The sequence below is a fragment of the Schistocerca gregaria genome, chromosome 4 (genome assembly GCF_023897955.1).
Source record: "Schistocerca gregaria isolate iqSchGreg1 chromosome 4, iqSchGreg1.2, whole genome shotgun sequence".
In the NCBI taxonomy this organism is placed as follows: domain Eukaryota; kingdom Metazoa; phylum Arthropoda; class Insecta; order Orthoptera; family Acrididae; genus Schistocerca; species Schistocerca gregaria.
The window spans coordinates 251,288,788-251,306,862 of record NC_064923.1 but is presented as its reverse complement, the minus strand read 5'-3'; the positions used below and the strand labels follow the sequence as shown (position 1 = coordinate 251,306,862).

General features: G+C 43.0%; 1 protein-coding gene and 1 pseudogene across 1 annotated transcript in view; both read left to right on the top strand.

The window, feature by feature from the left end:
* LOC126268061 (carboxypeptidase B-like) overlaps positions 1-18,075 on the top strand; it is a 105,856-nt gene that overhangs the window by 29,216 nt on the left and 58,565 nt on the right. The gene's annotated exons all lie outside the window — the stretch shown is intronic.
* On the top strand, positions 9,161-9,278 carry LOC126268265 (5S ribosomal RNA; annotated as a pseudogene).

Below are 18,075 nucleotides of genomic sequence, written 5' to 3'. Positions count from 1 at the left end.
AAATAAGCATACCTGGCGTAGAGAAACGAAGTATTTAAAAACAAATAAACCAACAGGTCCGGATGGAATCGCTGTTCGATTTTACAAAAAGAACTGTACGGCGTTCTCCCCTTCCCTAGCTTACATTTATCGCGAATTTCTCGCCCAGCACAAAGTCTCAAGCAACTGGAAAAAGCGCAAGTGACTCCAGTATATAAGAAAGGTTAAAGAACGGACCCTCACAATTACAGTCCAATATGTCTAATTTCTGTTTTCTGCAGAATCCTTGAACGTATTCTCAGTTTGAATATATTAAACTTTCTTGAGACTAAGAATCAGCATGGCTCTGGAAAGCATCGCTCATGCGAAACTGAGATTTCCGTTCGCACATGATATACTGAGAACCAGGGATGAAGGGCAACAGGCAGATTCCACCTTTATAGACTTCCGGAAAGCTTTAGACACGGGCTGCGCGGGACTAGCAGAGCGGTCTTGGGCGCTGCAGTCATGGTCTATGCGGCTGGTTCCGGCGGAGGTTCGAGTCCTCTCTCGGGCATGGATGTGTGTGTGTTTGTCCTTAGAGCAATTTGGGTTAAGTTGTGTGTAATATTAGGGAGTGATGGCCTTAGCAGTTAAGTCCCATAAGATTTCACACGCATTTAAACATTTTTTTTGACACGGTACCCCGTTACAGGCTATTGAATAGGGTACGGGTATACGGATTAACTTTACAAATATGTGAGTGACTCTAAAATAATAGAACCCAGTATGTTGTTCTCGATGGCGAGTGTTTATCAGGGGCAAGAGCATAATCACGAATGCCCCAGGAAAGTGCAGTAGGAGTGCTGTTGTTCTCTATATACACAAATGATTTGGCGGGCAAGGTGGTCAGGAATCTGCGGTTGTTTGCTGATGATGCTGTGGTTTACAATAAAGTGTCGAAGTTGAGAGACTATGGCAATTTAAAAGACGACTTATTCACAATTTCCAGCTGGTACGATGAATGACAGCTAGCCCTAAATGTGGAAAAATGTAAGTTAACGCGGATGAGTAGGAAGAACAAACCTGTAATGTTCGGTTACAGTATTAGCATTATCCTGCCTGACACAGTCAACTCGTTTAAATATCTGAGCGCAACGTTGCAAAGCGATATGAGGTGGAACGAGCATGTGAGAACTGTGGAACGGAAGGCAAGTGCCGGCCGCTGTGGCCGAGCTTTTCTGGGCGCTTCAGTCCGGAACCGCGCTGCTGCTACGGTCGCAGGTTCGAATCCTGCCTCGGGCATGGTTGTGTGTGAGGTCCTTCGGTTAGTTAGGTTTAAGTAGTTCTAAGTCTAGGGGACTGATGACCTCAGATGTTAAGTCCCATAGTGATCAGAGCCATTTGAACCATCTGAAGGCAAGTGGTTCATTGAGAGAATTTTAGGAAAAAGTGGTTCACCTGTAAAGCAGACCACATATAGGACGCTGGTACTACTCCAGTATTTGGGATACGTACCAGGTTGGCTTTCGCTTCAGGCAAATGCCGGGATGGTTCCTTTGAAAGGGCACGGCCGATTTCCTTCCCAAACCTTCCCTAACCTGAGCTTGTGCTCCGTCTCTAACGACCTCGTTGTCGACGGGACGTTAAACACTAACCACCACCACCACCACCACCACAACCAGGTTGGATTGAAGGAAGACATCTTAGTAATTCAGAGGCGGGCCGCTAGATTTGTTGCCAGTAGGTTCGAACAACACGTAAGTGTTACGGAGATGCTTCGGGATCTCATATGGGAATCCCTGGAGGGAAGGCGACGTTATTTTCGAGGAACACTATTGCGAAAATTGAGAGGACCGACACTTGAAGCTGCCTGCCGAACGATTTTACCGTCGCCAACATACGTCGAGCGTAAGGATCACGAAGATAAGAAACGAGAAATTAGGGCTCACTCGTAGGGGGGCATATAGATAGTCGTTTTTCCCACGCTCTGTTTGCCAGTGGAACAGGAGGGGAAGTGACAGATAGTGGTGCGGGATGCCCTCCGCCATGCGCCGTGCGGTGGCTTGCGGAATGTCTTTGTACATGTAGATAAAGATGAAATGCAGAGTTACAGACATGCAAGTCGAGGTTGGTTAGATTATGCCGACTCACCTGGGACATTATCACGATAAAACGTATGCATGCATAGTAATACTTACAAGAGTAGTGGATTACAAGTATCATGAATGTGCACGCATTACCAATCAACCGTGTTGGACTTCACGTGCTTTCATGCTTGAACTACAGATAACTCACGCTCTGAGGAAAAGTGCATGGTACATGTAGATGAGTACAGTACGTGAGCTGAGAAGAAAAAGAAACACCAGCTCAACGCTGCACTAGATTTACGTGAAGGCACTCTCGGTACTTGTATACCTTTACCCAGGAGCACGTGCTGCCTATATATAAATAATCAGCACTGAACGACTCCTTCTCATTTCAGTCTGATCAACCACGAAGCATTCTGGGCAAACTGATGACCAAGTGCTGGTAAGAGCACTGGTTTGGTGGATGCTGACAACTTGGTTTCAATCACAACGTCATCGCTTTTCGATGATGAGATAACGGCGTTTCTGATGAATGATTTACATGAAGGCGAACGTAAGAATTTTTTTTACATGTGTGTGTAATTTGTTCTTTTTGTTTTCATGTTTGCATGTGTATCTGTGTGTTCCTTTGTTTTTGCTACAGGTGAACAGATCGATACTGATCAACCACAACAAGCGCCTATTATGCCCTCTTGCACTCAGAGCTCATGAGGTTTTGGTCCAATCGTTGATGACCGATTACATGCCATTCACAGTAAACTTTCACCATTTTCCACTCAGGGCTCCTGGGTTTTTGACCAAGTTCTGCATGAGTTACCACAAGTAACAACACAATTTTTCTCTAGTCAGGGGTCGGCGCCAGCCGCTGAGAGGCACATGAGTGAGTAGTAGTATTACTACTTCTTCTGTCAGTAACAACGATTTTTTATGGTTGCAACGTAGAATGATTTTTTTCTTTTTTTGATGAATTGGCATTGATATTACAAGGAAAACAAAAACCGAACATAGAATATACTACATCTAATTAATTAATAATGAAGGAGATGAGTGACTGAAAGCACTTATCATCAGAGAACGTCTACGTATTAGAAATTAATTATTATAATTGGATGTACATGACTATTGCTTCTATCTATGTGTGATATTAACGAATTCTGCTCCTTCTTCAGTTGTAGAGGGCTTATTGGTACCTTCCCGAAGTGCTGGATCATTCATTGACGAGGGTGTTGACATGTGTGTCACCTCAGCCTAGCGGAGGCAGGGCAGTGCGACGATGTCTACATCACCTCGTCTGGGGCCATCAGACTACTGCCCCCAGCCTAGTGGTAGCAAGACGATGGCATTACCATCTGCATCACATCAGCTGGGGCCATCAGGATAAGCCCTTAGTCTAGCAGTAGCAGGCCGGTGCCGTAGATGTCCGCGTCGAGGGTGGTACCATCAATGTCTGCATCACCTTAACTGAGGTCGCAGGCTAGTACCCCCCCGTTCTAGTGGTAGCAAGGTGGCACAGTCAGCACCCCCCGTTATAGTGGTAGCAAGGTGGCACTGTCGGCACCCACAGAAAACAGAAGGTCCGTCCAGCAAGGCTTGAGCAGCGACAGACTTGACTGGTATACGATTCTTCTTGTCTCCAGCTGTTGTAGCAAACTCGATGTTCTCGATAGTTTTGTAGACTGTTTGTTTGGAACGGCGACGGTATCTTCTGTACGGCATCTTATAGAAGTCCGATAACGCGTGACCTTGAGTCGGACTTAGAATATTTCAGCCTGCCAGCGGCGCGTTATCCCGGACGGGAGCACTAGCCGTACTAGGTGCTCCCTTCCGGCTGTACGCTAAGTCCGCCGCTGGCGCGCTGCCAAGATTGCGTAAGCTGCTCGGCGGGTTGCGTCAGCCGCCTTGTAGGCGTAACATGCTGTTGCATCCTTGAGCCCCCGGTTCTAGATGTACCCTTGTCCGGTTCTTAGCTACGCTACAGATCAGTTTGCAAATAAAACTGTACAAACAGTCTACAAAACTATCGAGAACATTGAGTTTGCTACAACAGCTAGAGACAAGAAGAATCGTATACCAGTCAAGTCTGTCGCTGCTCAAGGCTTGCTGGACATACCTTCTGTTTTCTGTGGGTGCCAACTTAATTTTAGTTTAGATATTAATGATTCATTTGGTCATGGTAACGGGTGGTTTACTGTAGCCATTGTTCGTGGTGGTTCTGGAGTACCAAATGTTCCTGGACTTGAAAGTTTCGTCGACAGACGCCCTTAGTCTAGCAGTAGCAGGCCGGTGCCGTAGATGTCTGCGTCGAGGGTGGTACCATCAATGTCTGCATCACCTTAACTGAGGTCGCAAGCTAGTACCCCCCCCCCCCCCCCCCCCCCCCGTTCTATTGGTAGCAAGGTGGAACCTGTCAGTTCACAATTACCAGCCTGTTCACAGCCTAGCAGCAGCATCATTACAGCTCGTCTTGTTTGTTCACCAGCACCATGTAAATCATGCAGCCACATTAGATTATTCTGTCGCTCCTTGTCCTTTCAGAGACAGGATCTTACAATTTCGCATTGATAACGTCGATGCTGGATTTCGAGATCCTGCTACCTTCCTTCACGCTTGTCAAGCAGTGTTGGGAAGGGAGCCTCCTGAAATCATCAATGACCAGCTACTGCTGCCATCTGGTGCAAAGTAGTTTTGTATTGTGAGCTGTTGCATCCCCATAAAGACGGTGGCAATGATACTGCAGAGACGAGTATGATCAAACTGGGGGAAGGATGGTGTGTTATTGCAGGACGTGATAAGTGCTGAGTGGTATGGAACTTTCACCGAAAGCATCATACTGAAGCGTTTTCCCACTTGAAGGGAAGAGGCTCTGATCAGGCGCTCAGCTGCATACTCTAACATGTCGTGTACTCACATATTTTTGATGCAGTTTCATCCGTCTTACAGAGAGTATTACTTTAAACAGGGATTCATTAATGTCCAGAATATCAAGAAGGGGGATAAATATTGCTTCGAATGGTCGCTTCTGTCTTGTAAAAGAAAGAACTCAATAAAATGCACCAGCTCTGAGACATACAAGACATCTAACGAACATCTTCCCGAGTGGGAAGGCGTGCCGGTCCCCGGCGGATTTGTGTCGAGACTCGGTGTGCCGGCCAGCCTGTGGATGGTTCTTAAGGCGGTTTTCTATCTGCCTTGGCGAATGCAGGCTGATTCGCCTGTCGGCGAATTGCTGCACAAACACTTTCTCAGTGTGCGCGTTCACCATAATTACTGTACCGTGCAAACATGTGCTGTAAACTCGCCTGGTATGAGACGTTGCCTGGTGGGTGTGTATGTGTGTGTGTGTGGGGGGGGGGGGGGGGGGGATTCCACTGGGAGCCGATCGCACAATAACCCTAGGTTCTGTGTGAGGCGGCGTTGCGGTGGGTGGACTGCTGTGGCCTGTTGTGGGGTTGTGAACCACTGAGGGCTACGGTGGGACGAAGCATCTCCGTCGTTTCTAGGCCCCAGTTGAATACACAATACACAAGTCAGAAGATGTGAAGGATAAAGTAGTTGGAACCTTCTACTCTTCCAAAGTAGTAGTTCTGCATCACATAAATTTTATGCTCTTCTCCAAAGGCGAGAAGCAACACTATGCCTGGATCAAAAACATGCCCCGTCTACTTACCACCCAAATGTCGTTTACTGCAGAAGGATGGGCAATTATTAAGACACCTGATTGATTTCTATAGTTAGGAACTGGTACATGTGGAAATGTCCACTGTCGATGAAAAGTTCTTAAAGTTTTTAGAATAGTCACCTGCAGGAACGATGTTCCTTTGTTGTATATACTGACTTTGAGTCTTTACTAGTTCCTTTGGGGCACAGTAAAGGTGAACCCAATCTCTCACACCACTTTCACAGAACGACACATAACGTATGTGGCAGCACATTAAGTTGTATGCTCACCACAAATTTGACTCCCATGTCGAGGATAATCCTGCACGATGGTTGCGCTCTGAGCTCGAAAAACTTGCATGGTATGTTAATGTCCTTTATAGCACGCACAGTCAAAAGACCACCTCGCAGGAGAATGATGCCTCATACAAACAGGCAGTTAAAGGTCATATTTGTGATCTGCCTTTCGACAGGTAAGCAGAAATTTCATGTAGAGGCACTGCCATCTAATGGAGAAGTTTCATAGTGTAGCTCACAACGCTCGCAACTTGAAGCGCAAACTGCCACTACACATACCTGTCTTATTTCATAATCTGAGTGGGCATTATGCTCACTTTCTTGCTGAGCACTTGGGTGCTTTCAAATTGTAGAATGAAAAGGTCAGTATCATACTTGACAATGGTGAAAAATATATTTCATTCTTCAAGCGAATAACACCTAGAATAACTTGCCATTTCCTGGACGCGCTATAATTTATGCAGGCGCCTTTCCGGAAACTTGCTGAGATGATGAATCGATAGTATACACACATCATTCGATCTGCATTTCACGATAATGCGAAGTTTCAGCTGGTAACGAAGAAGGTGATCTTTTCATATGAACATCTCTCATTTAGAGGGCACATCAACTATGAATCCTGGCTCCTATTACACTGAACCGGCGCTGTCATGGGACACAATTTAAAAAAGATACATTCCAACTTCAAAATATTGGCCAATGTTGATATGTTGCTTTTTTTCGCATGCGGGATTCATGGGGGACTTGGTCCACAGGTATGTCGAGGAGAAAAACCCGTGACTGAGTGGGAAGAAGTTCAGGCTGTCTGATGATTTTTGTTACATACTTTAATTGGATGTAAAAAAGCTCTATGAACAGGCCAAGCAACAAACTCTGCCACTTGGAGGATCGCGATGGCTGTCCAATTATGAAATCTTCAAATTCAAGGTTAAGATCCTGAATGTAGCTGCTGATGCTGGTAGGGAATAGGTTCTGGAGGCAGACCTAGAATATCCCACCGATCTACGTGACGAGAACAGTGACATACCATTGTGTCCAGAGTGCCTAGTCCTGCGAAATTGTTCCATACCCTAGCTGTTGATAACGCTGCTGAACAAGCTGAGATACATTCTGCATTACAGGAACCTCCAGCAATGATCCAGGTTTGGGATGCGACTTCTTAGAATCACTCAGAGCACCTCCTTCGCCATCATTCTTAGTTGAAGGAATATATTGGTTTCAATACCGCAGGGGGCTCTTGTGCCATGTGATTTAAAAAAGATTTTTATAAATTAATAAATAATTCAGATATTGGCAAAACCATGGCGAGTGTTTGCAACCTTTATGATATTAATTTATTATCATTGGGATGAGCAAGAAATTACATCAGTAGGCCAAATTTTAAGTGGGCCACAGTCTTCAATGAAGTACAAGTCACTGTGGAAGTTGTTAAGGTTTTAGTGGAGTTCACGCGGCCTGTTATGTCAGTACATGTGTTCTTGATCTCTCCAAATTCCACATGCACTGATTCCATTCCATTTGCAAACACAAACTTGTCAAGTTACTTTATTTGGATAAGACAGTTTCATCTAGCGTGTTAAAGGCTGTGGTTTATATGAAGTAATTAGGGGCAGTCCAAATGAATTTGATATGTCTGGATTTGAAGGCGATTATCCTTATGGTGGCATATCACCTCAGAACGAGAATGTTATCGGTCTGATAAAAGACGAGGCAAATGGCTCACAGGCTGTGGAGTTTACAGGGCTGAGATCGAATATGTATGCGTTCCGTGTAGATGCAAATACCACCCATAGACAAGCTAAGCATGTGCATCGTGTGGCGTCACAGGGGCTCATGATCGAAGTCTATAAGGAGCGTCTTTTTCTGATGATCAATCTCCTCACATGGCGAAGCAAGCAGCCTTTAGGCCATGGGGCATACTGCACTTCAACTGAATGATGATCTGTCGTGCCATGGAAACAAATGTATGTATGAGTGTGTGTGTGTGTGTGTGTGTGTGTGTGTGTGTGTGTGTATATCAGGTATGTGTGTGAATTGTGTATATTATTATATGTATTATGTGTACCATGTGCATGTAAAAAGAACAAAAAAAGTATAAATTATGTGTTTTTTATGTGTGAGGTTCTTCACCTGCTGCTGCTAGTCCCTATACTATGTAAATATTGTAAATAATAAAAATCATTGTCCTTTTCCCTTAGTATAATGTGTCTCTACTGCAGTAAATAGTGTATAGTTGATCAGTTGTTGTCATGTTAAGAAATTGTAAACAAAAGTACTGTGAAATTACAAAATCTCTTTTTTTGAAAAAGAAAATGTATTGTTTCTGATAATAAACAGAAAAGTTGCTTTCTATATCGGTCTTATAATTATCGTCTGATCCTTTCACCATTAAAGTTATTGTAGGGCGGAAGTAAATAATAACAACTTTATACACAGAACTTTTTTTTTTTACACAGAATCATCCAGCTTTACAGAAGGATTCAATAAATTGCTTTTCATGTGTTTTGAATTCAGCCTGTATTAAACTCAAACCTAAGGTGTAATTACATACACGAGAATTCCTTCAATAAATTCTTCCTCCACTGATTCTATTGTTAAAGCCTCAACACTTACAGTGTTTGCTATATCGGGAATACAAGCATTGATGCATTGTTCTCTTGATCAATATCTACACTATTATCGCTCAAATACTCAACAAATTCATTGTATGCTTCTCTCACATGCTGATACCAACGACACAATCTCTCTGTGGCAACTGGTAATGCACAATACAGAGGTTTCATTTTAACAACGCTTCGGTGTTTTAGATATATTTCTATGTCCCGTGAGGTTAATTGTAGAAGTCATTTTCAGGTGCCAAATCTACATTTACACGTTTAGAAGCACTGACAGTTGCATTGTCTGTGTTGGCGAATAACAATACTCTTGTGGGACTTGGCTACTGTGGTTGTGCTACAGCACAGTCAGATGACAGCATGTCCGAAAAATTGGCTGCTACTGTGGAAACATCTCAGTGTCCTCATTCAGCATTGGATCAGGCGCCTATTGCAGTTGCTCTGCTCATGCTACTGTAGAATCTAACAACGTCGAACATCCTGTGGGCTACAGCTGCTGCAGTGTGTTTCAAACACACCAACAAACCAAGTGTAATGAAGCTAGTCAACGGCCTTGCCGCAGTGGATACACCGGTTCCCGTGAGATCACCGAAGTTAAGCGCTGTCGGACGTGGCCGGCACTTGGATGGGTGACCATCAAGGGCGCCATGCGCTGTTGCCATTTTTCGGGCTGCGCTCAGCCTTGTGATGCCAATTGAGGAGCTACTCGACAAATAGTAGCGGCTCCAGTCAAAGAAAAACATCATAACGACCAGGAGAGCAGTGTGCTGACCACACACCCCTCCTATCCACATCCTCAACTGAGGATGACACGGCGGTCGGATGGTGCAGATGGGCTATTTGTGTCCTGAAAACGGAGTGCTATACATAATGAAGCATACACAGTTAGTAATAATAATAATAAAATAATAATAATAATAATAATAATAATTAGAGATGTACTGACATAATGTACACTAGTAGTCTTCTTCTTCATCCCAGCTGATCGATGCTGCTTCCATTGCTGTCAGCATTTCATTCTCGACAGCAAATGATGATGCAAACACAATCAAATTATCATAGAAAAAATTCTCGAAGCGATGGGGAGCTGAGCTTGTGCGCTGCTTGCTGCTGAGTGGGAGCACCCGGGATGAGGGGTGCTTCATGCAAAATGTGCAGAAGTGCAGAGTGAGATGTGGCAGTCCTTCCCTTCTCTCACCTCCCTGACCTAGGCATGTGGCAAAATTTCATAATTTCTGAAATGGCGTTGGAGACAAGGAGCTGCCGACGGCGCTTCAACAAAATGTGACACGAGTAATTGCCTCAGTTGTAATATGACCTCAAAGGTCATTTGATTTCGTATCCGCAGTGCCCTACTACTGATAGCTACACTATCCCCATGGTCGCTAAGTTCACACACAATGTATAATTACGGTTATTATAACCAGTCACAAAAGAGTCAATTTAATTAAAAAATTAATCAGTTAAAGAAGGGTACTTTGAGCCATCAATTAATCCAGGATCTCTTTTACCAATCTCAAAACGATGTAATGTGACTAATTAATAACATCAAAATCAAGATTCACAGGTTGGTTAATTCTTAGGAGAAAACTGTTCATTAAAATTATTTTCTTTTTTGAGAGAAAAAATTAATCAGTTAAAGAAGGGTACTTTGAGCCATCAATTAATCCAGGATCTCTTTTACCAATCTCAAAACGATGTAATGTGACTAATTAATAACATCAAAATCAAGATTCACAGGTTGGTTAATTCTTAGGAGAAAACTGTTCATTAAAATTATTTTCTTTTTTGAGAGAAAAAATTAATTTCATCACCACAGGGAATCAGCCCCTGAGGCACAACTACATAAATAAACAAGTAGATAAATAAATAAGTTGTAACCATTAAGAAATTTAAGTGGATCAAATTTACAAGAGTAATTAACATTTGACCAACAATATCGTCTTACAGAAGTATCAGCTGGAACAACATATTATCAAGGAAAGACTTGTGGCACAAAACTATTAACCAGCACAGTAACAGATCAGATCCAAGAGCCTTGGCCAGTTTCAGACCATAATAAAGAAAAACTAAACTTTGACTATTAGCTGTGTGGTCTACTTCCAATAAGCACAATATACAGGCAGAGCCCATGCTGGGGTAGCAACACACAACAGTGTTCCCTCCCCCCGCCCCCCGTCTGATGTCTAGGTGTTCCTTACTGACCGCACATGTGCGGACCTCTCAGTGACCCAAGTGAGGAGGAAGTAGCACCATACAAGCTAGTACATACAACTAGGTTGGGAGGCAGACCTAGTATACAAAAACTTATTAGTCGAGGTAAAAGTGGAAAAACTCGCGTTAATTACACAGAGGAGAAACTAAAATTTGAATTACAATATAAATATTAAATTTTTACTAGCAAAACCGTGCGCCAGGTTTGTTTGGGACTGACAGAAATTTGAACAATCGCCCGAAATACTTGGGGCTTACTACCTTGAAAAGTCAATATCATGAATGAGCTCACGAACGTAATAAAATGCAACTAATCTGCTGACTAGGTATCTTAAATATATAATTCGCGGTGAAATGTTAACTAGGTTACAAATTCACATCACTAAGACCTGCAATGTTGCATAGTGTGTTACACGTAAAATTCCAAAACTAAAACAAGGAAAACGAAGCGTCAATATTTTACAGTTTACCACAGTACCATCAGTGAGCAGACGAGTAAATAACAGGTCAGGTGCACCCAGCAGAACAACCGTCGAGTGAAGTAACCATACTTTAAACTTAGTAGTCCTTATTAGCAGCACTAGACCACACCAAGCTTTTCAAATTTCAATACAAATATATACGTAAATCTGAGACAAATCGCTCACATACACGATTGACTATGTTATGTTGTGCGGTAGTCTTTCAAAATACAAGCACAATTCAGCTCACAGCCTCCATGGAAAAACAGATTCAGCAGGAAGTAATTATAATAATTGGATCCAGAGTTCGATACAGTAACACTTTCGCTTCCAGAGGATGGGCTTAGTTCTCCGCAAATATGGCATTAAAGGATAAACGGAAGGCTCCCAAAATTATTTCTTTCCGTCGGCCAACGTGCAACCAAACTACGGCACGACCACCGGGATCACCACCACTGTATAATGCTGCCAGGCCCCGCAGCCCACAGAGCTGCCGCTGTCGTGCAACACGCCCAGTAGCGCACACTTGCTTGTAAGCCGTCTAGTGAGGTCACCAAAATGCCCCTACAAACCTCCCCCTCGCTTCGCTCGCCTACAGCCCCAGCGGCACCTGGCCACATCGCGCAACACCAAATTAAAGATACGCATGCAGCTACGTGTCGACTCGAGACGAGCCGCCACGCTTCACCTTTGGTGCCTTTACATTTCCCAGACATAGAGGGACTTACCTTCACCTTCTCTATTACACTTCTAAGATTCTCTTCACGTGAACCACTCAAGTTACAGAATTGTTCATAACATGTGAGAGAGAAAAGCAATATATTTGGTAACATTATCCAATAAAATAAATACAGGGTGTTTATAAATGAATATCGGGGTTTTAACGCTTTATAATATTTATTATATTAAACTTACAGCTCTAAATTATATGTCAAATGGAAGGGCAACTCAAACAGTTTTACCAAGAACCTTGTAAATGTCACATGGCACACATCAAGTCTATAGCCGAGTTCTTCCCAAACGTTGATAAGTGTGTCTTCACTGATTGTAGCAACAGCTGCTTCAACCCCGTTTCTTAATTCAGGGAGGTCTGCTGGTAGCAGAGCCACGTACACACGATCCTTGGAGAAGCCCCAAAGGAAAAAATCGCATGGCGTTAGGTCGGGTAACGTGGAGGCCATGCAAAGCAAGCCCTGTCATTGGTCCCCTTGCGGCCTGTCCAGCGCTTGGGTACAGTGAAGTTCAACCAATCGCGTACTTCGCTCTGCCAGTGAGGTGGCGCACCATCTTGCTGAAAAATGAAGTTCTCTGTCTCATCTTCTTCCAACTGAGGGAGAAGCCATTGCTCTAGTGTATCAAGGTAAGAAGTGCCAGTTACAGTAGGTTCACCAAAAAAGAAAGGCCCATAAACTTTACGCCGGGATACAGCACAAAAGAAGCTGCTTTATTGGAATCTCGTTGCATTTGTACCACCTCGTGAGGATCTCGTTGCATTTGTACCACTTCGTGAGGATTTTCTGAGCCGCAGATGCGCACATTGTGAGTGTCAACTTGTCCACTAAGGTTAAAGGTCGATTCACCACTGAAGACAACATGATCCAGAAAATCTTCATCGTCATGAACATTTCGTAATCCATGGTCTGCCGGCTTTAGAGCCTGTAATAACTATAAACGGCGAGGACGTAGTTGTACGTGTTTCCTTAAAACTTTCCTAACAGTCGACAAGGGAACTCGTAATTCACGACTAGCCTTCTGGTCTGATTTCTTTGAGCTGTGAGTGAACAACTCTCTCACTCGCTCAACAGTATCTTCACTAACTCTCGGTCGTCCTGTGCTCTTCCCTTTACAAAGGCAGCTGGTATCTTCAAATTGATGATACCATCTACGAATGTTATTATCACTTGGAGGATCACAACCGAATTTCAGCTGGAACACACGTTGCACAGTAACTACAGATTCGGTCTTTGCAAACTGCAAAACACAATGCGCTTTATTTCACTAGTCGTCATCTTCGCTACTACCGCTGTCTAGCGGACTGCGGCGAAAACATTGTGCGCTGTGAATGCGCACTGGTGCGAAACACAACTGTTTGAGATGCTCTTTCATTTGACATATCATTTTCAACTATAAGTCTAATGTAAGAAATATTGTAAAGCGTTCAAACCCCAATATTCATTTATAAACACCCCGTATATAGCTATAAAACGTGCAATCACTATGATACACAAATATTTACACACATAGCTCAAAAGTCTTACTGCAGTAGTGTCAGAGATACAAAATAATGATGTTACAATAGAGCACGCTGCGTTATGTGTCCCAATGTGAACAGGACAATTAGTTTTGTTGAATCTGTCAATAAACCGCCAAAGTTTCATTTCAGACTTTATGGCAAGAAGGTTAACCAGCACAGGAAGTTGCCCACCGAATTGGCAAACATCTCAGCGACGTCATCTGCATTTTCAGTCGCCAGCGCAAGACACAGAGCAATGAAAACTTACTAAGGAAGCAACACAACAGCGCCCTCTAATCAGCTGAAATGGCTGTGGCGAACCAGAAAAAATGCAGTTGTTTTTCCACGTATCCGACCGTCTCATAAGCGATGGAAGTAAGCAAGGGAACACCTGGCCAACGATGGTGGTTTTTCTTCAACGAAAAGTGGAGGATTTTGCTAACGTCTAATGATGCGTGAGCACACAGTGTCTACATCACGAACATTTTTCCAGCTTAAGGGAGTCGGCTGATGTGAACCGAATTGAACATGCTTGGGACCAATGACTCTTGCACTGCAACGTCGGGAACCCTCAACACTCATCGTATTACCCCAGTAGGGCCACCATTGAGCAGCAGATGTCTCTACCTCCTTATGGACCGTAAGCCAAGTAGGATCCGAGAGTGTTATAAACTATGGGTCGCGGTAGCAGTGTATTGATAATTACACAGCAGCGTGTCTAGATTTCACTGACACACCAGTATGGGTTGTTCCGAAAACACTGATGCTGTTGAGATTATTTCACATTAAACTTATTTCCTATTGTAATAAGACTTATTCTTTTATTACCAACTTAACCATGAGTGTACGCCCATACATATGTGCAATATGCAGTTTATATTACATTACCACCAATATGACACACGTGTTGTAGCATTAAGTTATTTCAACAAGATGTGAAACTGCACGATCATCTTATGCACTAAACCTCTTTAAATCTCTGTTTATTATAGCCACTATAGGCCGATTAAAAGTGCTTGATAGTTGACACTTCACGTGTTGGAGCTGGTTTCCTTCGATGAGACAGCTCAACGTCATTCTCGAACTGTTCGCCGTTGCCAAACTGCCACAACAGTTGGGTCAGTTCACTTCCAATTCCTTGCCTGGCACTCTTTCTTGACGTGCTTCGATCCAGAATCATGGGTCTTTATTTCGTATTTCGTCACACATGATGACCCCACCAAAAACAAAATCACACACACAAACAGTATGATAAAAATGGTTCGAATGGCTCTGAGCACTATGGGACTTAACATCTGAGGTCATTAGTCCCCTATATTTAGAACTAATAAAACCGAACTAACATAAGGACAGCATACAAATCCATGCCCGGAGCAGGATTAGAACCTGCGACCATAGCAGCAGCGCAATTCCAGACTGAAGCGCCTAAAACCGCTCGGCCACAACGGCCGGCAAAAACAATGACATTGATGAAATACACACATTTCACGCACAGCACTAATCAACACTACTTGAAACTTCCGCACAAGACGCGATTCAGCGTCTCACATACATTTATCAAAATCACAGAGGTGGGCGTACATTAGATAAGCTCCTCACGACATTCTGTGAACTGAATTTTTGAAGTCTGCAATTCATCGTTCCGACTGGAGCACCACAGTCGTAAATATAAGTACTGACCACAATTTTTCAGTGTATTGCAGTGGATAGCACATAACCTTCCACATAGGAGGTCGTAGGTTCGAAACCCGTCAGGTACAGCGAAGTTCTTATTTCTAAATATAATCGAAAGAGTTTAATTATTATTTTATTCAATTAACTGGATCATGTCTAATTTTCTATTTCTAATTTTTTGCCGTGTCATTGTCTTCATCGTTATTTCATCGTATGAGGACACCTCCAGGTAACCCATGACATCGATAAATTACAATTTGTTTTTTGGCACTGAGACTGACTTTTTTTCTATCTTGAGTTTGCTCGTAGAGGTTAATTTTAATCGCCGTAAACAAAGCGATGGAGATTTTAGTTCTGCCGCAGACTATCGACTGTCGGTTCTCGGATACATCGCACATCACCTGGTTGTGGTTAGCTTAGGAGCTGATTGTGAGTTTAAATTCTAGGTAACAAAACATGTCACCAGACGTAATTCAGTCATTGGCCACTTAAAATCAGCTGTCGACAGAGCATTCGCATTCTCGACATACTTCGCGGCGGCTACTTCCAACATTGCTCTGCGTTGCACATTAACAGCGTTCGTGAAGTTACCCGCCGTGTGCGTGTGCGTGTAGCGGTAAGTGACAGATGTCAGCTACCAAGTAATTTTAATTGGATTATACACTGAAGCGCCAAATAAACAAGTATAGGCATGCGTATTCAAATACAGAGATACGTAAACAGGGAGAATACGGCGCTACGGTCGGCAACGCCTATATAAAACAACAAGGGTCTGGCGCAGGTCTATTACTGCTGCTACATGGCAGGTTATCAAGATTTAATTAAGGTTTAACATGGTGCTATACTCAGCGCACGAGCGATGGTACACAGCATATCCGAGGTAGCAATGAAGTGGGAATTTTCACGTACGACCATTTCAGGAATGTACCGTGAATATCAGAAACGCTGGAAAACATCAAATCTCTGAGATCGCTGAGGCCGGGAAAAGACTGTTGATAATTGGAATCATGTTGCCTGGTCGCAGGAGTCTCATTTCAAATTGTATCGAGTGGATGGACGTGTACGAGTGTGGACAGAATCTTTTGAATCCTTGGACCCTTCATGTCAACAGGGAATTGTTCAAGTTGATGGAGGTTCTGTAATGATGTGGAGCACGTGCAGTTGGAGCGATATGGGACCCCTGATATGTATAGATACGACTCTGAAAGGTGATATGTACGTAAGCATCATGTCTGCATCGATTCATGTTCACTGTGAATTCCAGCGGACTTGGGCAATTCCAGCAGGACAATGCCTCACCCCACAAGTCCAGAATTGCTACAGAGTGGCTCCAGGAAAACCCTTCTGAGTATAAACACTTCCGCTCGCCACCAGATTCCCCAGACATGAACATTATTAAGCATATCTGGGATGCCTTGCAACGTGCTTTTCACAAGAGTTCTCCACCGCTCGTACTCTTATAGATTTATGGACAGCCCTGCAGGATTCATGGTGTCAATTCCGTCCAGCACTTCTTCAGACATTAGTCGACTGCATGCCACGTCGTGTTGCGCCACTTCTGCTTGCTCGTGAGGGCCCCACCCAATATGAAGGCAGGTGTACCAGCTCTTCAGTGTAGTTCACGAAAGGTGGCAGGCGATGTACACAATTACTGACTAATCTGTTCACCCAAGAGTGCAAAAGTAAAGATAACCTTCCTTGGATTATCTTTGTGAAATGGCATGTGGAATTTTCTTCAATCCTTTCTGTGTAATGTTCTTGCTGATAAAGTCCCTACTAGTAGCATTTACTGTTGTGAATTGGAAATCTTTTGAGCTGCTAAGAGTCTATACGGTTATGTCTGGATGAGTGAGTAACAAATTTACTTTAAATAATATTATCTGGAATGACATCATAGAGCGTTTTTTGATTAACGCTTGCAAAATGTTATTGATTGGCGACTCCACGGAGTGTTCTGAGCACCACGACCAGATAATGGATATAATTGGAAGGAGAAACAGCATTGGTCGTATTTTTTGGTTTATTATCCGCAAAATCGATTTTCAGTCACTTAGTGACCATCCTCGGTGCTAGAAGTTAAAAATCTTTACATAAAGATCAGAGAGTATAAAACAGAAAATGACAACTACACCTGCGTATGAACATAACAGTTGGTAGGAGCATACCTGTAATATACAATTAAAATAGGTAGGCACCGGTATCAACAAGCTTAGAGCGTTCACATAAGCTGAGGCCGCGCTTTACATGCACCTGTTCAGCAGACCTCGGTGTGACAGGGCTTGGAACGCCCTCTATAGGACATGTATCACGTGAAGACTTAATATTGCTGGTTTTGCGAGATATTAACACAAAATAATTCTTGTGCATTTGTGAATCATGAAGTAACTCAAATTTAAAATGTACGTAAAACACATAGCAGACGAAGAGGGAAGGAAACATCTAAAATATATTGGCGTATTGTTTTTAAAAGACGTTAGAAGTATAACGTTCGTGACTTAAGTAAAATGTTACGTTAAGGCTAGGGAGTCAAATATATAAAAATAGTAATAGTACGAAACAGCCATTACTTAATAATTAAAATGCCGTGAAACACAATGTTCATTACAAAAAGTTTGTAGGTGTGGATAAACAATTTTGTTATCATATTTAACAGACATGATGATGTACATCTCGTTTGTCCCTTTGGACAAGCTAGCATTATTATAACAGTGGTTATACGCTTCCACCCAAGCACTGGGTCACTACCCATACATACATGACATCAAATATACACGGTTGCTTACTGTAAAACATAGCACCCACCATTTGGCGTGGGAAGTTAGAAGTATATCGTTCTTGATTTACGTAAATATTACGTTAAAACTGAGAAGTCAAAT